This window comes from Schistocerca piceifrons, chromosome 3, assembly GCF_021461385.2.
Source record: "Schistocerca piceifrons isolate TAMUIC-IGC-003096 chromosome 3, iqSchPice1.1, whole genome shotgun sequence".
NCBI classification, from domain to species: domain Eukaryota; kingdom Metazoa; phylum Arthropoda; class Insecta; order Orthoptera; family Acrididae; genus Schistocerca; species Schistocerca piceifrons.
In genome coordinates, this window is record NC_060140.1 from 117,782,418 (window position 1) to 117,807,253 (window position 24,836).

The following is a 24,836-nucleotide window of genomic DNA, read 5'->3' on the forward strand; positions in this document are numbered from 1 at the left end:
GTAGTATTCTGCCAGTTTACGTATCTCTGTATTTGAATACGCATGCCTATACTAGTTTCTTTGGCACTTCAGTGTATTTTTTGGAAAAATGTGCAAGATCCCTAGTCCTTATATTACTTAACGAATTAACTTCCGGGCTGAAAACCAGGAATTCTTACGTTGCAATCACACAACAAGTTCTGCTTATTATACAATTATTTCTTAAATGTTCGCTTGTAGTCACGCTTATTTGATTTTGACACGCCGTGAACTGTGCATATTGCTTATCAAAGCCGTATGTGTTTGATCCCTAAAGCAACTACGTCACGCCAGTTGCACAGGAGCAGAAGCTCCTTAAAAGGTACACAAGTGAAGGCGTGCTCACGACCCTGATGCTAAGTTTCACCGAGTCTAGAGGAGCAATGTAGCTTAGCGCGGTAGATTTAGTGCCGTGTGTTTCAGATTACCACATCTACATTAGTTTAACAGCATTCGAAAAAAAAAAAACCAAATCTGTGAGGTGTCAAAAGGTAGGGTGTTCACGTGCTCTTTTGCTGTTATTTAACAGCCGTCTCTAGGTTGATTCGTGCCTTCCGGAAGGAGGTGTTCACCAATTGGGAGCAGCGTGATTCTTCACTGTCGTCTGGAAAGACGAACCCATCGACGATACATTGCCTGGGGGGCCTGACAAGGTGTTGGAGGATTCTATCCTGATAACGATGAAGGTGTAAGTCTAAGTAGGTTGGGTAGTCTAAATGTATGCTAATTGGTCCTGTTTTCTGACATATGTTAATCAACCACCATCCAAAATAATGACTCAGGTATTCAATGACTACAAAATGAAACAAGGGTCACGATTAGTTCGTCTTATTACTTTAAAGTCACTCATGAATCATCTGACAAGCAATAGCAGTTATAAAGTGAAACGACAGCCCATCTCACTAAGTGGACTGGACTGAGCTTCTAACGATCGTTTATCGAAAATGGTGCACTCTTCTGAGTTCCCCTGATGTGGTTCCCCTGTCCGACTATGTGACCTTGCTGGTTGGCAGCTCATGCCAGTATACTTTTAAAGTTAAAAAGTGGCTTCACACTTCTCTATGCCATGCGGTTCCGAATAAAAATGTAAATTACGTTAATTAAATACCGCCAACCACTCGTACTAATATGTACTTCATTTCTGAGTGTTTATTCATTCTTCTGATCTGATGGGTCTGTATTCTGATTTTGTATTAGTTACGGGACAATTTTGGAAAAAAAGGGGTCGTGTAACAAGAGTAGTCCGACATCGCTACAAGAGATCGGTCCAAAACATGACAGCACCATCTGGCTCCTGTGACAGGCTTTGGTGCATTGCCACCACCACACGCTTCTACAACGATCTTCAAGTGTCATGAGAAACCTGCACAGCTCAGCGAAGAGACCTTGTGCCATTGATACGGATTCAATTCCAGGCGTTCTGATGCCCACCTTCTTCGTATACCACGATGCTGGAGTTGTAGTGGTCAGAAATTTCGGATGCCAGACGACACTGGTTTGACAGATGGCAAGGCAGTGTGTGATATGAGGATGCTACCATGGTGGGCGCAGTCCCGAATCCCCCCACGGTCAGAAAAATGGTACTGAATCCTCCCAAGTCCTCAAGGATCTGAAAAACGATGGGACCGAATCCTCCCGTTTGAAGCAGGTAGCAGATCTAAACGTTATGAATACTACAAGCAGGGAAAGGAAACCATATGAAGTTACAGTAGAAGATGTAAAAATGTTTTGCTGTGTGTTAAATGAAATTTGCATCCTTGAATGCGAATAACAGGCCAGACCTCACTTCCAGGTTTTATTATACTCTCTTCAAAGTCAGAAAACATTGTTGATGGCGAAAAGTTCATACCTATATAACTACGTTTACCAACAACGCTTTGAAATACATACTGATACAATGAAGTTTTCTCGTCGTTCGATAAAGAGAAGACCAATGGAATGGAATGGCCATTAACTAACCCAAGTACTGTAAACAGCTGACAAAAAAACTTTGGACAGCATGTGAATGTACCGTCACCATATACATAGATTCACACTGCTTTAATGTTTTAAGGTTTACAGGGTCACAAAATATGATCACTTTTTTCTCGTTGTTATTTTCTAATAAACACTTTGTCCCGTCTGTGGTTTCCACATTCAGCGTGTTGATACCATCATGAACATCTGCAGCATTCATAGGCAATTTTGGCAGAATTTTGCGCCAAGCTTTGTAAATAGATTTACGAAAATTGTTGACATCTCTCGTAGTTATATCTTGCGTATCTTCTCCTTTTAACTTCTGGTAAATTATTTTTGATGGTCTCTCACAGATATCTTCTATGGGTTTTCTCTGTAGGTCAGAAATGATTCCTTGCCTCTGAATTTTGTTATGAGGCATTTCTGCATGATTGTGCTCTTCCTGACGCTCCATGGCATCCAGCTCCTCAATAGAAATAGTTTTAACAAAAGATCTGCAGACATTAATGTTGCACATCCATCGCGCTAGACCACCTTTCAGCAATTTTTGAAAACTGAAGGCGTCACCTGTCAAAACCAACATTTTCCATCCGTTCCTACTCACTGAAACTGTGAGCTCGTCTGACGACATGTCCACTCTACAACGATCTGCCGTGAACTGCGAAGTGGCTGCAGGCAGCTGTGGTCATTAGCGCACGCAATGCTTGTGTCACTTTGGGAGGATTCGGCCCTGTTACTTGCATACCTACCTGGTTTTGGGAGAATTCGGGGCTGCGCCCACCCTGGTGTCCCGTCAACTGCACCCAATGACATTTACACCCAGTGAAATTTGTGGCCAGAAAAGGACAAGGATAGATGCACTAATCTCTCTGTTATGCCAGCGTTGCCTGGATCTCCACACCCACACACTTTTACAAGGCCCTCCAAATCCTCGAACGCCATGCGCTCTGCCTTGCCTTCTGTATCCGCCTTCCTTCCCCCACACGGCTCCTGTATGAACTCATCCCCCACCTCCTCCTGTTCCTCTGTTCCTCCAACACCTCCGCATCCTTTACATTATCTGCAGGCTTGATCCCCCTCACCCTCTGGTTTCCTCCTTCCTCTCCACCCCCCACCTGTTGCCGCACCTCTATGTCTGTATCCCTCCCTCTCTCCACCTCAACACCCTCCCTCTCCTTCATGAGGGCAATTTCCAGCGCCTCCCCATCCCAGATGATGAACTTCACCGTGACATATACCCTTCCTTCCAACTATAACCTGGCCTTGTTCCCCCCCCCCCTCCCCAGGGCCCCCTTTTTCTTCTCCCCTCTGTCTCCCAGAGCGGATTTTCCTCCTCCCCCCCTGAGACCCTACACCCAATCCTTTCCTCTTTCCCTCCCACATCCATCCCTGCCTGGCCCTCTTCAGCGCACCCCCACCCATCTAATCCCCCTCTCTACCCTCCCTCCCTTCTTCCCTTCTCCCTCATCTCCTTGCGCCAGGCAGATCCTCTGTCTTGATCATCGTCAGTGTGCCATGTCAGTGTTGTGTTTAGTGCTGTTTCTCCTGTGCATCGAGAGATGTGATTTTAATTGTGTGCTGGCCTTGTACTTAGTGTTACTGTCAGTGATTGTTATGTGCTATGCCATCCGTCAATACTTTTATGCTCTGGTCATACTGCGCCTTGTGTTCTTTTAATTGTTCCAGTGCATGGTTTTTTGTGTGCGCTACTTTTTTACGGTTTTTACCTCCATTTTACAGTCGCCCCATATTTGTCTATTGTCTTCCACGGTGTTCCCCCTTTTTTATCTCTATGTACACCATGTTTTCTCCTTTATGTTATTTTTATATTTCTATTGTTTGTTCTATTTCTTTCCGCTGAAAAGCAGTGCATATGCTGCTGCCAGCCCGCCCCATTGGGGAATTTAAGTACAATAAAGAACAAAAAATCTCTCTGCCTTTTCCCCACAACTTCTCTGTCACATAGAAGAGACGAATGGCTCTCAAGGCGCGTTGACACAGGCCTTATTTTACGGCAATGTCTGGCCGCAATGGTGTACTTACCTTCTTTACGTTACTAACTGATAAAGAGGGCTGGAAATGGTCAAACAAGAACTGTAATGTCAAAATTGCTATACGCGGAAGTGATTATAGTCTTTTTCTGTTTAACGAATTTTGCTTACGACCATATCTTCAGAAACTACAGTGGAAAACATAAAAACCAAATTATAGACACAGAATTTAAAAATCGTGTAACTTCTACTTGACGAAGCGTGCTTTAAATATAAAATAAAATAAGTAGCACATTCATGGATTAGTGTATGGTACATGTAATGTACCAGGTGGTTATAACTGAAGAGCAACTACTCATGGAGGCCCTGCATGGGCTGTAATTATTGTATGACAGCGAAACTAATGTGTTAATGAGGAACCGGTCTTCGCTGAAAAAATGAGCTCCAATTTTGGCCATCACGTGCAAATCTGGCGCTGGACCAAATCTCGTCGACGTCTGCGGTGCTCGTATTGAACGCACTGTGTAATCGGCGGTTAATAAGAAAATCAAAGTTTTATGCTCTTCTCACTTGTTTGACCTTTTCTGTTCACGTCCCGTTCCTGATCCATTACGTATGGAAAAAATTCTGTACGCCTTTCTTGCATTCACATCACTAGAATTGCACAGGTAGCCAAAACTGGAACCAATTTTTTTTCCACCGTAAATCGATTCCGCATTAACATTTCACAATATCTACCAAGTTTCGCTACAATACGATAATTAAAACTCACACTGGACCCCTATGAGTTTTTGCACTTAAATTCTAACCAACCAGTACATACAGGGCGACAGTCATTGAACAATATGGAAAAACATCGTAAATTAGTTACAAAATATGGCGTGCACAGACTTCATTCAACATGTAAACGTCACTGAAGATATTCAGATTTAGGTGTGGCATCATTGCCGATGATGTGGCGCAGACGGATAGCGAAATTCTGCATGACCCTCTGAGGTGACGGAACATCGATACTGTCCATGACCTGCTGTATGGCTGTTTTCAGCTCAGCAATGGCTTTGGGGTTATTACTGGATACCTTGTCTTTAATATAACCCCACAAAAAGGAGGCACATGTGTTCAGATTCGGAGAACATGCGGCCAATTGAGGCCTCCGGGTATCCCGGAGCCAGAATGCGATCCCGAAAGTGCACCTCCAGGACATCGAATACTCTCCTGCTTCGATGGGGGTCGAGCTTCTTCTTGCGTGAACATCTTGCCGACATCAGGGGCACTTTGGATAATGGGGATGAAATCATCTTCCAGAACCTTCACGTACCGTTCGGCAGTCAACGTGCCATGAAGGAATATCTCACCAATTACTCCGTGACTGGACATTGCACACCACACAATCAGTGTTGAGGGTGAAGAGACTTCATGATCGCAAAATGCAGATTCTCAGTCCCCCAAATTCGCCAATTTTGGTTACTGACGACCCCCATTTAAATGCAAGTGAACCAAACCAAACCATGCACATACTAATTCCCATCATGTCCCACGGCCAACAGTGCAATTTGCACGTCCTAACGCAAACCGTTCAGAAGTTATGACAATTTTCTTTGATACAGGTCAGCAATTTTCATCCTGTACGATCTGATATCGTACTAATTGAAAGTCCTGGAGAATGTGCGTGTGTAGGTGAAATGTGTTGTACATAGCTTCTCATCTCACTCTTAGAGCAAAATGCTGGAGACGCCTATATGACTACAAAACAAGAAGACAATTTTATTTCTAGTTATAATTGTGCATATCTTTGACAGTATTGACACATGGAGGACATAAGAGCATCGTGTATTAAATTATACAATAAAAGGACAGCGTATGCAGCATAAAATAACTTAAGTAAATATAAAGAAAAAGTTTTTTCACGATGGCAGTGCGTCTCATGAAGTTTCACATTAGGACAGAGTATTATGTATCGTAGAAGACGGAAAAGCAGGATTTAAATGTTAAAGCAGCTAGAACTAGTGGGACATGCATATGGAAGAGGGTATATAATAGAATGTTACATCAACCACCATTAGCCGTCTTCCTCCAGCAGCAGGATTTTTACGTGGCTGGTCAATTGCATGGCTGCCAGAAACTCATTGCGGTACCAACCAACTCCAGCCGACATGAAACGTAGCACCTGGCGCAGCCGAGTAGACCGTCGTAAATGTTAAAATAGACACTGATAGCAAATTAATTTTGCTCCTTTCTCATTGCAACGTAGGTCTCTACCATGGATTCGCCTACATTTTTCTTCTTTCTGCATTGTTTCCATTTGGTCTTCACTTTTATCTATGCTAATATTGTCCCTGTGAAACTGTAAAATTACTGCAGTTTTGTTACTATAGTATATATTTGCTTTAAATCGTCTGTTAAAGAATCTTCATTTCTGGCCAATGTAGGTCTTGTGACAAGCACAACATCGTATTTTATAATCCGCAGGGTTTGTGTATTCATCTTGCTTTTGTGGCAGATAGTGACGCGTTCGCACCTTAAAAAAAATGGCTCTGAGCACTATGGGACTCAACCGCTGAGGTCATTAGTCCCCTAGAACTTAGAACTAGTTAAACCTAACTAACCTAAGGACATCACAAACATCCATGCCCGAGGCAGGAATCGAACCTGCGACCGTAGCGGTCTTGCGGTTCCAGATTGCAGCTTCTTTAACCGCACGGCCACTTCGGCCGGCGTTCGCACCTTAAGATCACATGTTCTTCTACATGCAGTTTCATCTCCTTTCCTCCAATGGGTGACACACAGGAGACGGATGGTTTTAAACTGCGTAGTACTGAGGGCGCGGTGGTGGGAGTTGGTCGTGGTGGGGATAGTTCTGATCCACACAAGACGCCATTTCATTTAGTCAGTCACTATGGAGCAGTAGGACTTGCAACGTCGAGTGTTTGACTACGACAGTTTCGTGAAGAGTGGTGAGTCTATTATTGCTACGCAGCGATTGTTTCGAGCGCTGTTTAATGTCAATCGACATGGAGGTGTTCCGAGCTGTAACAAAATCCTCAGATGGTTGGAAAACTTCAGATCAACTGGAAATATACTGGATAAGAAGCATCCTGGCCCGAAGTCCAGAGTAACGACACCAGAAAATGTTGAAAGGGTAAGGCAAGCGGCAGTCAGAAGCCCAGGACGGTCAGCTAGACGTCATGCTAGTGAGTTACTAATCAATCGTGAATCGGTTAGACGAATTTTGCATATAGAAACCCTACAAAATGCTCATTGTCGATCACCTTAAGGAAACTGATTTTGCTGTACGAGAAGACTTTGCTTACAGAATGCAAGTGATTCTGGGATCGAATGAAAATAAAATTTTATTGATGAGCGATGAAGCTCATTTTCATTTAAACGGGACCGTGAATAAGCAGAACCTACGTTACTGGTGTCCAGAGCATCCACACCTTATCCACAAGCGTCCTCTACACGCAGAAAAAGTAACAGTCTGGTGTGCTCTTGGTTCTACTGACATTATCGGACCTTATTCTTTTTAAGAGAACGGGACCACAGTTACTGTTAATTCTGTTCGTTACATTCGTATGCTTGAAACATTCTTGAAACCAGAACTAAGAAGACGACGAATCCCTTTAAAACGCGTTTGGTTCCAGCAGGATGGGGCAACATCGCACACCGCAAACACTTTAATGACAGTTCTTAGAATCATGTTTCCTGAACGGATTATCTCACGTTTTGGTAATGTTTCTTGGCCTCCCAGGTCCCCCGACTTGTTAGTGTGTGACTTTTATCTGTGGGGGTGCCTTAAGAACTGTGACTATAACCACAAACCACGAAATTTGGACTTGTTGAAGAATGCTATCATTGAAGAAATTGCTGCCATCCCTGCAGAGATTTTAGTCCGAGTGATGGAGGATTCTGAGAAGAGATTTGTGTCTTGCATTCTAAATGATGGACATCACCTTGAGCCGGTCGCGGTGGCCGTGCGTTTCTAGGCGCTGCAGTCTGGAAGCGCGGGACTGCTACGGTCGCAGGTTCGAATCCTGCCTTGGGCATGGATGTGTGTGATGTCCTTAGGTTAGTTAGGTTTAAGTAGTTCTAAGTTCTAGGGGACTGTGGTCAGCCATTTGAACCATTTTTGAACATCACCTTGACGACATCACTTTTCACAAATAACATTGTTAACTAAAATGGCAAATAATGAGCTTTGATTTTGTGTAAATAAATATGAATTAATTTTAAATTTGGCTGAGTATTATTTCATTAAAAACCGTCCGTCTGCCGTGTGTCACCCTGTATGTTGTAGTTTTTCTGAGCGCTTGCCAATTGTCATTTCGTTTTGAAGACACACACAGAGGACGCGCGCAAGTAACGGTAGGATGGGAGGAGAAGCTATGTGCCGCTTGTGTCACCTATATACTTGCATCATCTTGACATTTTAGGTAGTATGACAATGCGTATTATGTACATTACATTACATATTTAGGGTCCCGTGCCTGAGTCGGAAAAAACGACCCTCTGTGTGTCTGTCTGTCTTACCAACTGTGCAAAATCCTTTATCTCAGAAAGTATAGACGTAACAAGTTGAAATTTATTTCACATGGCGAGGTCTATAGTCCCTTAGTAGTGTAAAAACTTCAAGTTTCTAAGTCAGTGCAAGCAAAATATACGGCCATATGTCACATATTTTGATACCCGCATACTCACTCATCAAAATCTGTAAGGTACTTCTCATTGACCAATAATCATGAAATTTGGCAAGAAGTAAGATTACACAGTACAACCGAAGGAAAAAGTGCGAAAACTGTTGACTTGTAATTACATATCAAGAAATTTTTTTTTCATTTATTATGAAACCCTATTGTTAACAGCCATTTTCTTAGGACAGGCTCGACGAATCAAATTCAGATTTGTGTGACGTACTATGGTGTATGTCCTCTTGGTACTGTAAAACATTTAACTTTTGCATAAGCATAATGTCACTTACTGTGATATTCGAAAACACACTCATGGAAATCAATAGGTTACCTCTGGTCGACCTAGAGTCATGAATTAAGCAAGAAGGAAAGTTCCACACTACAAGTAAAGGAAAAAACCTGAACATTGTTGATTTGTAATCATGTCACACGATTTTTTTTATCATTTGTTATCCAGATGTCCATCTTCCAGTCTGTTAATATCCTTTTTTCACCGCAATGGGTAAATTTATCGAACTGAAAAATACATCACTTACTAAGGTCAATGATCCCTTGACGATGAAAAATGATTCAAAGCAATCAGAAGATACGGCCATTTATATCACATATTTTGATACTTGCAAACTCATTTCTTAAGACGTGTAGGGTACTTCCCGTTGACCTAGACTCACGAAATTTGGAAAGAAGCAAAGTTTTACCGTACAGGTGACGAGAGTGATCTACAACATAAGATAGCTATTGTGACAAAAGGTGCGTGGGCCATTAGCTGTCTTTTGAAGTTTGAAACGATTTTAATTTCTCTAATACTTTGAGGAAGATTGTTCCAGAGTCGGGCTTCTGACACAGAAATGATTTAGAGAACTTGATAGTGTTGTGTAATGGTACAGAGAGGATTTTGCTTTGTTGAGAATGAGTATTTCTGCCGCGTTGTTCAGACAGTAGCGTAAAGGTTGAAAACAACAGGAAGAAGTGCAATGATTGAGAAGACCATAGAGCACACAAGGTATGATAATCTCTACCCTTATCGGCAGGCACTGATACTAACGTAGGTTTGTTCTGATCATTACGTGTTCATGCAAAAATCAGAAAACTTATCGCTTTCATTGAGAATGGGAAACCGATTACTGCTTCACCCAGGTAAGGCACAAATGTATTTGTTTACTGCGCTATGGACATATATCAGCTGGGAAGAAAGAGAGCGTCACATCAAAACCTTCACACATGGACTGAAATGAATTTTCCTCTGGATTCTGTTCCAAGGAAGGAAGAGTTAAGGCAGTAAAAATCCAAACTTAATGCTCAACAGTCAACTGTTTTAAAACCATGAGACAAGCAAGAATAAAGCAGGAAGCGAGACGTCATTTCGAGTTTTAAAAATTATTGCAGAGAATAAGAAATCCCACGAAGACGGTGAATTTCAATTTTTAGAAGCTTCAGATTCATTATTTGATGGTTTAAAAAATACGACTCAATTGAAATGCATTTCACATTTACTAGAAACGTCAGCTTTTAGGCAAAAAAATATAAGTTTTTTAAAATGTTCTTATCTCTGTAACAGCTTCTTTTGGTAGGTGACAGTAGGATTTAAAAATGGCACGGTAGCTCAGAAGTTTCATAAGTTTGGCGACCACTGCTTTAGACAGTGGAAGCATAGCGTGTGTTTCCCATGCCTCTGGAACCGTCGCGAATAATTACATTAGGTCACAACTGACTTTAGTACAGCTCTGGCGAAGGAGAGTCGCGGCGTCTCCTATCGATACTGCACCTCGCACCTCTCGCTCCCGCCTAATTTCCTCTCGATGCCGCGATCTATCGACCCGAAGGCCGCGCCGCTCTCATCTCGCGCGTTGCCGTCCTCCGCCGAGCATACTGCGACTCGAAATCATATCGACAGTCGTAAATCACGCACCGCCGTAAAGCCGCCGCCACCACCGAGCAGCCATTAACATTTTACGGCCAAAGTTGGCGCGTTATTTCCGAGCCGGTACGGGCGACGCCGGGGAGCTGGTGTACGCGCATGCGCGAGAAGTCGGGAAGTGCGGCTGAAGGATCGCAGTAACGCTATGCTGCGAGAAAATTGCAAACCCTTCCGTCCGCCTCTTTTACGAATTTATCATACGGTACGTCGGACTTACAGCAGAAGTGCAAGAGTCGTGTCTTTGATATGTATGTTGTCGACGTGGTAGCCAGAGGACTGTGACACTACATTACAGCGATTGCCAGGAGAAGGTTTTTCTTGTCTAGCACGTCAGTACGGGCATACTTCCTCACTGAACAGCTCCCAGCTTCCTGCACAAGGTAATAACCGTTCTTAATTAACACTGAAAACGGCTGTGTATATTATTCAGCTCATCGCAGGACTTCGCAGCAGTGGACAGAAATATAGTAACCCCAAAAACACAACATATTAACATTCCCCATACGTTGTGGGAAATACGTTCGCGTTCAAAACGGCTTCCAGTCGTCTCACAATGGAGAAACACAGATCTTGCACGGTTTTCAAGGAACTCTGATACCGTCCTTCCTGCAAAATTGTGGCAAGTTCAGTGTTACACAACAGTTTTTGTCAAAAGTATAACGTACCATAATTCAACACCAGTAAATTAAGAAACCCAGCCATTTTAAGTTAATCGCAATCTAGAAATGAGACTACACTGCTGGACATTAAAATTGCTACACCAAGAAGAAATGCAGATGATAAAGGGTATTCATTGGACAAATATATTATACTAGAACTGACATGTAATTACACTTTCACGCAATTTGGATGCATAGATTCTGAGAAATCAGTACCCAGAACAACCACCTCTGGCTATAATAATGGCCTTGATACGCCTGGGCATTGAGTCAAACAGAGCTTGGATGGCGTGTACAGGTACAGCTGCCCATGCATCTTCAACACGATACCGCAGTTCATCAAGAGTAGTGACTGCCATATTGTGATGAGCCAGTTGTTCGGCCACCATTGACCAGACGTTTTCAGTTGGTGAGAGATCTGGAGAATGTGCTGGCCAGAGCAGCAGTCGAACATTTTCTGTATCCAGAAAGGCCCGTACAGGACCTGCAACATGCGGTCGTGCATTATCCTGCTGAAATGTAGGGTTTCGCAGGGATTGAATGATGGGTAGAGTCACGGGTGGTAACATCTGAAATATGACGTCCACTGTTCAGAGTGCCGTCAATGCGAACAAGAAGTGACCGAGACGTGTAACCAATGGCACCCGATACCATCACGCCGGGTGATACGCCAGTATGGCGATGACGAATACACGCTTCCAACGTGCGTTCACCGCGATGTCGCCAAACACGGATGCGACCATCATGATGATGTAAACAGAACCTGTACTCATCCGAAAAAATGACGTTTTGCCATTCGTCCACCCAAGTTCGTCGTTGAGTACACCATCGCAGGCGCTCCTCTATGTGATGCAGCGTCAAGGGTAACCGCAGCCATGGTCTCCGAGGTGATAGTCCATGCTGGTATAAACGTCGTCGAACTGTTCGTGCAGATGGTTGTTATCTTGCCAACGTCCCCATCTGTTTACTCAGGGATCGAGACGTGCCTGCACGATCCGTTACAGCCATGCGGATAAGATGCCTGTCATCTCGACTGCTAGTGATACGAGGCCGTTGGGATCCAGCACGGCGTTCCGTATTACCCTCGGGAACCCACTGATTCCATATTCTGCTAACAGTCATTGCATCTCAACCAACGGAGCAGCAATGTCGCGATACGATAAGCCGCAATCGCGGTAGGCTACAATTCGATCTGTATCAAAGTCGGAAACGTGATGGTACGCATTTCTCCTCCTTACACGAGGCATCACAACAACGTTTCACCAGGCAACGCCGGTCAACTGCTGTTTGTGTGTGAGAAATCGGTTGGAAAGTTTCCTCACGTCAGCACGTTGTAGGTGTCGCCACCAGCGTCAACCTTGTGTGAATGCTCTGAAAAGGTAATCATTTGCATATCACAGCATCTTCTTCCTGTCGGTTAAATTTGGCGTCTGTAGGACGTCATCTTCGTGGTGTAGCAATTTTAATGGCAAGTAGTCTATAAGTGTAATTAAAGTTAATATCAGTGACTATGTTTCCATATTAAAACCATTTCCAGGTCTCTTTTTAAGCGTCTTTTGGAGAGAGCCAGTGACGGACCGCACGCCTTTTCGAAGGACATACATCGCCAGGAGATGGAGAAGAGCAGGTAGAAACTTCACACCGGTATCCGTGCAGACCAAACTCCGCCAAAGAGTCGCCGTCTGTTTTGCGCCGTAAATTACGGGAAAATGGTGCATCATACACTGGAAACTCCAGGCAGGATTATCAACAATGTAGGCAAAGATAGATTGCTACTAACCATAAAGAAGACACGTCAGGTTGCAGACTGGCACGATTAAAAGACACTCACATGTAGCTTTTGGCCACAGCCTTCGTCAGTAAACACACACACACACACACAAGCCAGCACACCTCACGCGCACACGACCGCCAGCTCCAGAATCTCGGACCGGAATGCAACATCACGTGGGATGCAAGCAGCAATCTGCAGGAGTTGGGAAATGGCAAGGGGAACAGGAAGAAGGGTTAATAGTATACGAGTGGGGAGAGAGACGACCGTTGTCTGGTGGTGTGTGGAGGGACTAGGTTCTAGCAGGCACAGAATCAAGAGGTTGTAGGGCAGGTAGGTGGGGAAAGAAAGGAACGAGAAAGGAGAGACGGGCGGATGCGTCGGAAGAGGGCTGCAAATAAATAGGGTGAGAGCCGAGAATGAGGAGGAGATGACAGAACAGAGGTAAGGAAACTTGACTGGAGGGTGTGGGGATAGTATATTACTGTAGGTTGAGGCCAGGATAATTATGGGAGTGGAGAATGTGTTGTATGTATTAACTCCCATCTGCGCAGTTCAGAAAAGCTGGTGATGGAGAGAAGGATCCAGGTGGCTCAGGTAATAAAGTAGCCATTGAAATCAAGAGTGTTACGTTCAGCTGCATGTTGTGCTACAGGGTGGTCTACTTTGTTCTTGGCCACAGTTTTGTGGTGGCCGTTCATCCCGGTAGATAGCTGGTTGGTAGGAATACCAATATAAAAAGCTGTGAAATGATTGCAGCAGAGCTGGTAAATGACATGGTTACTTTCACAAGTGGCCCAGTGGCTGGTGGTATAGGATAAACCTGTGACAGGACTGGAACAGGAAGTGCTGGATCGGTGGATTGGGCAGGTTTTCCACCTGGGTCTTCCACAGGGCTATGATTCTACCAGCAAGGGCTTGGGACTGGGAGTGGCATAGGGATGAATTAGGAAGTTGTGGAGGTTGGTAGTATCTCATATAGGATGTCCCTCGTTTCAGGGCACAATGATAGGTAATTCAAGCCCTGGAGAAGGATGTGGTTTAGTTGTTCCATTCCGGGTTGGTACTGGGTGACGAAGGGGACACTCTTTAGTGGCTGGTTTTTTTGGGTGCTGGGAGGATTGGGGTTGTGAGGGGAAGTGACATGGGGGATCTGTTTGTGGACTAGGTCTGGGGGATAGTGCCTGTCTGAAGGCCTTGATGAGACCTTCAACATACTGAGCATGGGAGTTTCTGTCACTGCCAAGACGCCATCCCCAGATATTCAGGCTGTATGGGAGGGATTTTCTGGTGTGAAAGGAATGACAGTTGTCAAAATGCATGTATTGTTGGTGGTTGGTCAGTTTAATATGGACAGAGGTGCGGTTGGAGCCATCAGAAAGGAGGAAGTCAACATCTAGTAAAGTGGTACACTGGGTTGAGAAGGACCATGTGAAGTGGATGGGAGAGAAGGAAGGAACAAAGATAGGGTGTCTTAGTCCTAGGTCCAGACCATGAAGATACCATCAGCAAACCTGAACCACACTATGGGTTTGGTGTTTTGGGAGGCTAGGAAGGTCCTCCTCTAGATGGCCCATAAAAAGCTTGGCATAGGAGTGGGACATTCAGTGTCCATGGCTGTGCCACAGATTTGTTTATATACCTTTCCTTCAAAATAGAAGTAGTTGTGGGTTAGGATAAATTTAGTAAGGCATATGAGGAATGAGGTAGTGGGTTTGGAGTCTGAAGGACATCAGGGAAGGTAATGTTCTATAGTGGTAAGGCCATGGGCATGAGGTATGTTGGTGTATAGGATGGTGGTGTCAACGGTGATGAGTGGAGAGTAGATGAAGAAAGAGTTTTGTGTCTTTCTCGTGGGAAGCTAGATTAGGCAATTGGTTGGAGGTGTCGGTCAATGAGTGCCAAAATTCGTTCAGTAGGGGAACAATAACCAGCCACAATGGAGTATCCAGGATCGTTCGCAAGAACTGGTTTCATTGCAGGGACCAGGAGAAGGAGAATATATCTTTGACAAGTCCTGCATGGTCATATTTTGGTGCAGGGCTAAAGGTCCTCACCTATGGATAGGACTGAAACTTCTGTGGAGGTGAGGGTTTTCGTGGAAAGGTTAACAACAATGTTACGATAATGTTTCGGCTCTGGATTTGACGGAGGGTTGGCAGGGAGTTTAAGGGGATATGGCAAGTTGAAAAGGTCAGCTAGGGAGGGTTAACCTGCAATGAGCGGTGGACGAGGAGGTACACTGTGGGCAGGATAGGGGTTGGACAGCACTGCCCTGAGACGACAGTAGGATGCCGGCATCTTGGATAATTTATGGATGTGGTGTTTGGAATGCTGCTCCAGGTGCTGCAGAGCAAGGGATTCTTTTCCGGAGATGTGATCTATGGAGTAGGGATTGCAGAGGGAGCCGAGATGGTTCTGGGATGCCTGTGTCATGGAGATGTGTTTTTGCAGTACCAGGTTTCTAAGGGCCAGGGACTGGCGGAATCCGAAAAGATGGAGGTCACTGTGAAAGAAGGGGTGGGATCCAGAGAAAGGAATCTTTACAACCAGGCTGTCAGGGGGATTCCATGGTTTATGCACCATTTGAGAAACAGGATGTTGGACTGGGTTTTAGACAGGGAACACGGTACTTTTCAAACCTGGTGCAGAAAGATGGAACAAGGGTCCATTGTGGCAGGAATGGCGCAAAGGAAACGTGAATGATGCGGAAATGGGAAAAATAGGTGTTGATGGTTGGATGGTTGTGAGAGGAGCTGGAAGCCGGCCGAAGTATCCAACCGCTGTTCCGGTGTCTCCAGACACTTCTTCACTGGTCATCGGGACTCAGTTTGAAGTGGGGCTTATCACTGAAGACGATTCCACTCCAGTCAGACGGCAGGTCGAACACGTGTCTGGAGATAACATGGACAGCACTGGAATACCAATCTGACTGTCGCACGCCATTTTATTTATTTATTTTTTTTTTTTTTTTGTGATCATCAGTCTTCCGGCTGGTTTGCTGCGGCCCGCCACGAATTCCTCTCCTGCACTAAGCTCTTCATCTCAGAGTAGCACTTGCAACCTACGTCCTCTTTTATTTGCTGGATATATTCCAATCTCTGTCGTGCTCTACAGTTTTTGCCCTCTACAGCTCCCTCTAGTAGCATGGAAGTTATTCCCTCATGTCTTAATGGATGTCCTATTATCCTGCCTTTTCGTTGTCCTGTTCTCTCCGATTCTGCGCAGAACCTCCTCATTTGTTACCTTATCTGCTCACGTAAGTTTCAACATTCGTCTGTAGCGCTACACCTCAAATGCTTCTATTCTCTTCTGTTCCAGTTTTCCCACAGTCCTTGTTTCGCTACCATACAGTGCTGTACTCCAGACATACATTCTCAGAAATTTCTTTCTCAAATTAAGGCCGATATTTGATATTAGTAGACATCTCTTGGCCAGGAATGCCCTTTTTGCCATTGCTACTCTGCTTTTGATGTCCTCCTTGCTCCGCCCGTCACTGCTTATTTTACTACCTAGGTAGTAGAATCCCTTAACTTCATCTACTACGTGAGCATCAATCCTGGTATTAAGTTTCTCGCTGCTCTCATTTTTACTACTTCTCATTGCCTTCGTCGTCCGTCGGTTTACTCTCAATCCCTAGTCTGTACTCATTAGACTGTTCATTCGTTCAGCAGATCACGTAATTCTTCTTCACTTTCACTCAGGATAGCAATGTCATCAGCGAATCGTATCATTGATATCCTTTCACCTTAAATTTTAGTTCTGCTCCTGAACATTTCTTTTATTTCCATCATTGCTTCCTCGAGGTACAGATTGAACAGTAGGAGTCAAAGGTTGCATCCTTGTCTTACAGCCTTTTTAATCCGAGCGCTTCGTTCTTAGTCGTCCACTCTTATTATTCCCTCTTGGCTGTTGTACATATTGTATATGATCTGTCTCACCCTATAGCTTACCCCTATTGTTCTCAGAATTTCGAACATTTTGCACTATTTTACATTTTCGAACCCTTTTTCCAGGTCGACAAATCCTATGAACTAGTCTTGCGCATAATAGTTCGCGACTGGGAACGTTCAGTTTAGTTCGCGGTTCCCTCGCGAACTTGGTCGCTCTTTTAGTTCGTTAGGTCCCATCTCGATTTCCAGAAAGACAGTTCGCTCGCTTTGCTACCGATACTGCACACGCTATTTTATTCGTTATGCAATTTTTTTAAATAGTGACCAGTGTTGCCAATGCCTGTATTATTACAGTTAGACTTTGAAAGGGCAAATAAACCAGTTATTTACACAAATGGGTAAAATGGGGAAGTCAACTACTTTATTTTACATACAGTGCACTCGTAGTATTTTAATTTTAAAATATATTTATTTATTTATTAGTTCATTGTAGGAATATTACTTACAGAATATGTTAAATGCGTTTTTTGTGAATAAAAATACTTCCATAAATAATCGACTTTTTTAAAGTTTTGGAAATACCCAACAAAAAATATTTCTGCTTTAGGTGCAGATTAAGTACTGTATGGCACAAACAATAATACCTTTATCATTAACAGAAGAAATACACTTATAATATGTTACCAAACAATTAGACATGGAAAAAATAACTATGACCACTGAGTGAGATCGTATTCTAAAGCATACTTTTTGTGCTTTGAATTATCATTCTTTAAATAATCAGTCTTCTAATTTTCAAGTGAAATATTACAAAAATTTACATATTATTATGTAAAAACATTAATTAGGAAACTTTGTTCGTTGATAACAGTGTTCTTCGTTCATTAAAGATTTGTCCCGTCGCCGAAAAACCTAGGACAAACAAGCAGAAACTTCCGAACGAGGCTCACAGAGCACATGAGAGCTCTAAAGAGTGACAGCACACATTCACCTTTTGCAGAACATCTAATGAACAAAAACCATAACCCAACTAATATCGAAAACGATCTACACATTCTGAGAAACAGCAAGGGGTAAAACGTAATAAACGAAAACACAACACACTCTTTGCCGCTTTGAGAGAACTGACGAAGGACACAGAACGGAAAGCACACACACACAAAAGAACCACTTCCACAACACACACAGAGACATAAATAATGAACAGAAGTCGTCATAATTCGCGCTACAGTTTTCATAGCCTTTCTGGCCACATGCGATACACCTCTCCCGACACAGGCGAACAGCAAGATGACGTAATATTCAGGATCAGAAACAAAGAGCGAAGGTTTTGTTTTTCTGTGTATAAAAGCAGCTACATACCATCCAACGAACGTGAGTACACGAACAGCTAAGTAACAGCTCAGTACATACCAAATAACTGGTTTCCACAACACTACCACAGCGCCAAGTATATATTGCTGACATAAGAAGCTCACCTTCTAGTATTTTGTTTACTAACAGCCGCTCACATGGTTGCATATGACATGATGTACGCTAAGTAAAAAACGGAAACAGAAAAAAAGGGCAGAAAATATGTCGCAAACAGTGACAATAATTGCTTAAAACATGCTGTGACATACCATAAATAAGGTAGCATGGAAGTATCCATAGAAAACTATATTTCAAAAAACGAATAGTAAAATGTAACAACGTGCTACCGTGTTTGTATAACCATGCGATTTTCTGCACGTTTTAGATTAAAAAACCACACTGATATGGTGATGTTTGGGACAATAAAGAAATAAACGAATAACGAGGTGTTTTGCATCAAGGTGGACTCAATTACTGATATTACTGTTTTTCTGTGCAAACACAGACCAAATGGAAGAGTTTGTAGATAAAATTATTGGGCATATGCGAGCTCAAAGTCTTGGCTTGATTACAAAAAATTATTTATAAGGGACTGTGTTTAGATACAGCTTCACGGCTGGTAGCTTAACTCTTGATGTTTATAGAGATACAGTTACACGTACACTCGTTTTACACTAATGAGCCAAAGCGTTTTGGCCTCCTCGTTAATAGCTTGTTTGTCAGTTTTTGGAACGAAATACACCACTAATTCTCTGCACCAGTGATCCGACAGTGTGTTGGTAGGTTTGTGGAGCTATGTTGCATTAAATCTCCACGCACAGGTCATGTAATTCGCGTACATAATGGGCCGCTGAGCTGCGTAAGCGGTGATGGCGCGCGTTAGCCACCCAGATGGGTTCCATTGGATTTACATCAGGCGAATCGGTCAGCGAGACGTCAACGTGAGTTCACTATAGTGCTCCTCAAACTCACGTAGCACGGTTCTGGCTCCGAAACACGGACAATTACACTGCTGAAAGATGACATCGCTGTCGAGGAAGACATCAAGCATGGAGGGATGCAGCTGGTTCGCAGCTGTCAGCGTGTCTTCGATTTCTACCACAGGTCCCACGCAAGCGCAGGAGAATGTCTCCCACAGCATAATGCTGCTCCCACCAGCCTGCGTCCGTGGCGGGCTCCACGTTTCTAGTCTCCATTCACCACGATGACGGCTTTTGAGGAGACGACCATCGACCTAGTGTAGCAAAAATGTGATTCACCCAAAGAGCCGACACGTTTCCAGTGATCGACAGTCGAATCCCGATGGTCCCGTGCCTACTGCAATCGGAACTGACGATGTCGTTAGGCCAAAATGTGAAGACGTAGCGGTGGTCTGCTGCGGAGCTCCGTGTTCAATCATGTACGATGAACGGCGTGCTCCGAAACACTTGTGCGTGAACCAGCATTGAGCTCTTTCGACAGAGGTGTCACATGTCACCATCTATCCTAGTCTGCAGGGCAGAAAAGCCACCGAACCCCACGGTCTGTGAAGAGTCGCGGACATCCAACCACTTAGCTGCTATTGGTAGTTTCACTGTCTTTCTGTCTCTATCCGTAGGTGCTCACGACAGGAAGACGTAAACATTCTACCAGCTTCGCTGTTTTCGAGATACTCAAAAATCGTTCAAAGGGCTCTGATCACTATGTGAGTTAACATCTGAGGTCATCAGTCCCCTATAACTTAGAACTACTGAAACCTAACTAACCTAAGGACATCACACACATCCATGCGCGAAGCAGGATTCGAACCTGCGACTGTAGCAGTCGCGCGGTTCCGGACTGATGCGCCTAGAACCGCTCGGCCACCACGGCCGGCTCGAGATACTCGCTCACAGGCTCTAACAAGGAAACCTCCCCATCGCACCCCCCACAGATTTAGTTATAAGTTGGCACAGTGGATAGGCCTTGAAAAACTGAACACAGATCAGTCGAGAAAACAGGAAGAAGTTGTGTGGAACTATGAAAAAAATAAACAAATTATACAAACTGAGTAGTCCATGCGCAAGATATGGAACATCAAGGAGAATGGACTGAGGAGCGCCGTGGTCCCGTGGTTAGCATGAGCAGCTGAGGGACGAGAGGTCCTTGGTTCGAGTCATCCCTCGACTGAAAAGTTTATTTTCTTTATTTTCGCAAAGTTATGATCTGTCCGTTCGTTCATTGACGTCTCTATTCACTGTAATACGTTTAGTGTCTGTGTTTTGCGACCGCACCGCAAAACCGTGCGATTAGTAGACGAAAGGGCGTGCCTCTCCAATGGGAACCGAAAACATTTGATCGCAAGGTCATAGGTCAACTGATTGCTCCACAGGAAAACACGTCTGATATATTCTATACGACACTGGTGACGGCATGTGCGTCACATGACAGGAATATGTTGTGACCAACCTAACTTGTACACTTGGCGAATGGGTAAAAAGGTTCTTCTACCTTGCCCGATTTAGCTTTTCTTATGGATGTGATAATCACTCCCAAAAAAGTGATGAAAACATAAGAGTTTGACACATAAACTGCAACAAATGAATGCAACAGTTTCGATGTCTGTTTAGGTGTTGCGTCCCCATACTACGGCACAGTTACCTCGCATCGGACGGACGCACGGACAGATAACAATTGTCTGAAAATAAACATTTCACTCGAGGGAAGACTTGAACCAAGGACCTCTCGTTCCGCAGCTGCTCACGCTAACCACGGCACCACGGCGCTCCTGAGCTCACGTTATCCTTGATGTTGCTTATCTTGCACATTGACTACTCAGTTTGTATATTTTGCTAATTTTTTTCATAGTTCCACACAACTTCTTCCTGTTTTCTCGATTGATCTGTGTTCAGTTTTTCAAGGCCTATCTACTGTGCCAACTTATAACTAAATCTGAGGGGGGTGCGTTGGGGAGGTTCCCTTGTAAGTAATAATAATCCACTTCCCAATTGTCGCTTATCTCAAAGGATTTCCCCATTTGCAGCCCATATCTTTGCTAGGGTGATCCCGTGTCCGTGTCTGCTCCGCTTACGTACTTTTGTTACCGTGTCACGTACCCTCAACACCATCAGGCGGCATCCAACAATGCGGTGATCAGTGGTCACAATGTTTCGGCTGATCAGTGTATAGCCAGGAGAATGTATAGGGGATGCTCTATTTCTATCCATCTTTTTGACATTTCTTCCGTCACCGTCCGTACAGCATCTCATGTTAGTGGTATTACAGTTTCCGCACCAGAAATTTGGGAACTGGACACTTTATCCTCAAGGAAACCTCACAAAAAGTCAAGATGTGTTATGTCCCCTGAACTTGGCAGCGATGAAGTGAAAATTAAAAACACCTGCAGTCGTGTCTTCTGTATTTAAAAGAGGTGTTCGGAAAGTAAGGATCGATCGGTCGCCTTATGGAAACAACACTGAAGATCAAAACTGTTTTATTTGCAACAGTTAACTACACCTTCTACCAACTTCTCTACATAGTCGCCACTCCGACTTACACATCTGTCGTAGCGTTGTACCAACTTTCCAGTTTCCTCGCATTAGAAGGCAGCCACCTGTGCTTTTTGCAAATCCTCTACGCTGTTTGGCAGGCACTTATATTCGGCGGGAGACACGATTTTCTAGGCATCCTTACGCGCTGACTGTGCGCTCAGAACTGAGAAGTATTACGTCACGGTATCTACGGGCATACTAGAGACACTGCGCAACACATCTGTTGAAAGCTTCATCGGATTTTCACTGTGGTTTTCATTTTGCGATCTATCGTTCCTTGCATTCCCAATAACCCTCGTAATTTATTTACGCAATCACTTTTGATGTTCCTTTACTCCATTTTCAGACACCCTGACCAACGTAAAGTGGGAGAATCGAGTGTCGTGTACAATCGTAGCAGCAGCTCGTCATCTGAAGAACGAAGTGATGGTGTCGTGTAAAACAGGGTTCTACAGATACCGGTTATTTACGATTAGCTCCTGCTATGAAATAATCGCGTGGTATTGGGGGCTGGGAAGCCCCGTCTGTGGATGTTTGACCGAAGAGCCAAGTCTTATTTCATGTGACACCACATTTGGCGACTTTCGCGTCGGTGATGATGAGATGACGATGAGGACAACACAGGGTGGAGCAAATCCCCAACCCGGCCGGGAATCGAACCCGGGCCCACTGCATGGTAAGCAAGCACGTTGGCACTCAGCTAAGCAGGCGGACAGCTCCGGTTATGACTGCATGCGAGACTGTATTGCTCCCAGATTACTTTGACCAATGGGCCTGAAGATGATGTAATGGAACATCAAAACTGGTTGAGCAAACGAATTAAATGCAAATGAAACGGTTGCAGGTGCCTAATGTTCATTTCATACCGAACAGCCGAAGTCCCTGTAACCATCTACTACAAAGATGGACATAAAAATATTAAATGTCGCCCATCATGTTGGGCTGTCTCTACAGGTCCATCTATCTGAAAAGATTTCATCCAAGAAACGGCGAAGAAATAACACCCCGTTACGGTTACGGCTGTGCACCATTTTGTCGAAACATTATGTGCGACTGATATTCATGTAACTGAGGTGCAACGTAAAGTTACACCATGTCCTGTTAAACTGTTGTCTTAATGTTATGCTCAGCGAAAAGGAAAGGTTCAGTAATTGTCTTGAGAATTGAGACACTCCACATTTTAAGTTTCGGACCGTCCTTATCTCCTGCACCACAATACGTAGGTTCCCCGAACCGCAGATCAGGATATCGTACCTGTTTACATTCCCGGAGACGTGAAAAGTCGCTTCATAAAAAAAAGATCTTTATTGAGGAAGCCATGGTCTGCATCGACTCGTTCCACCATGATCCAGACAGCAAGGCCGGTCCTATCACGTGGCAACGAAGCTATCAGGAGGAAATGCATAGCTCTGACGTATGCCTGCTTCTCTGGAAACATAACGCGCCGATTTTCGGGGGCTGCGTTGAAATGCTATGGTGTGTGTCATAGCAAGACAAGATTTGCGTCATGAGAGGGTTCAGCAGATAATACAACACACATAAAATGTTAATTCATTTTACTAGGAAGCATCGGACATTCCTGATACGCCCGCTAAACCCGTTGGGCAGAACAGGTAATAGGATTGTGGAAAGAGCCAAAGGTTGAGGTCAGTTTCTGCTTATAATTGTCATTTACTGTAATTTAATAACCTTTACAACCAAAGCGGCACATAGCCGGACCTTTACCGAATGCAACTCTTTCACGGCTGAAGGCCTCCAAACAAGAAATCTTAACAAATTAACAAGATAAAAATCCAATTAAGATAGTAATAAAACAATTTAAAAAGAAAACCAGCAAACATATGCAAAGTGCTACAACTAAGTTTCAAAATTTTAAAATATATTACCATAATCTTTTAAAGGCAGAAGGCCGCAATGTTTAAGCTTGAAAGAGAAATTTAAGAATTAATTTTGCAAAATGTTCGAGAAAGAAGGAAAATAACCATAAGCCTTAAATTTTAAGCAGCTGAAAACAGATAATTAAACACCAGTGGCATTCAAAAGCCTCCAGGGAGGTCGGTGTGCCCTCGTTCACTTATGCGAGACAGGTGGTGGGCCCAACTACACTTGATCCATCGGAACCTAACCAGGGGACAGCCACTGACCGACAGACACAATGGCTTGCTTCCCATCAATCAGTACATGAGAACCCAAACATAAAATGTTACGGACGTAATTATCCACAATCAGATATGTACAAACACTCTGTGTTGCTCACAGGAAAACCTCCCCAACAGCGAACCACCAAAACCAACCACAACATGAATACACGTGGCTTAGGTAGTTGAGACCACTACTCAACTTTGACGTCCTGGGTCGGTGAACCACGGAGCTTGTAGCGATCGGACAGCTCCACACACGCTCCGACACTGCGCAGGGACCGGCAGCGGTCCCAGCCGACTGTAGTCTTTCGCCCCTACTGTTTAATCTATACGTCGAAGAAACAATGACGGAAGCAAAAGAAATGTTCAGCAGTAGTATTAAAATTCACGGAGAAAGAATATCAATGATAAGATTCGCTGATGTCACTGAAGAAGAGTTACAGGATCTGGTGAATGGAATGAACAACCTAATGAGTACATAATATGGAATGAGAGGAAACCGAAGGAGGACGAAAGTAATGTGAAGTAGCAGAAATGAGAACAGCGAGAAACTTAAGATCAGGATTGATGATCACGAAGGAAATGAAGTTTAATTGTGCTACCTAGGCAGCAAAATCACCCATGGCGGACGGAACAAGGAGGACATCAAAAGCAGACTAGCACTGGCATATAGGACATGTGTAGCCAAGAGAACTCTCCTAGTATCACAGAAGGTCCTTAATTTGAGCAAGAAATTTCTGAGAATATGCGATTGGAGCACACCACTGTATGGCAGTGAAACATGGACTCTGGGAAAACCGGCGCGGAAGAGAATCGAAGCATTTGATGTGTGCTACTACAGAAGAATGTTGAAAATTAAGTGGACTGCCACGGTAAAGAATGAGGAGGCTGACCGCAGGACGGACGAGGAAAGGAATATATGGGAAACACTGACAAGAAGAA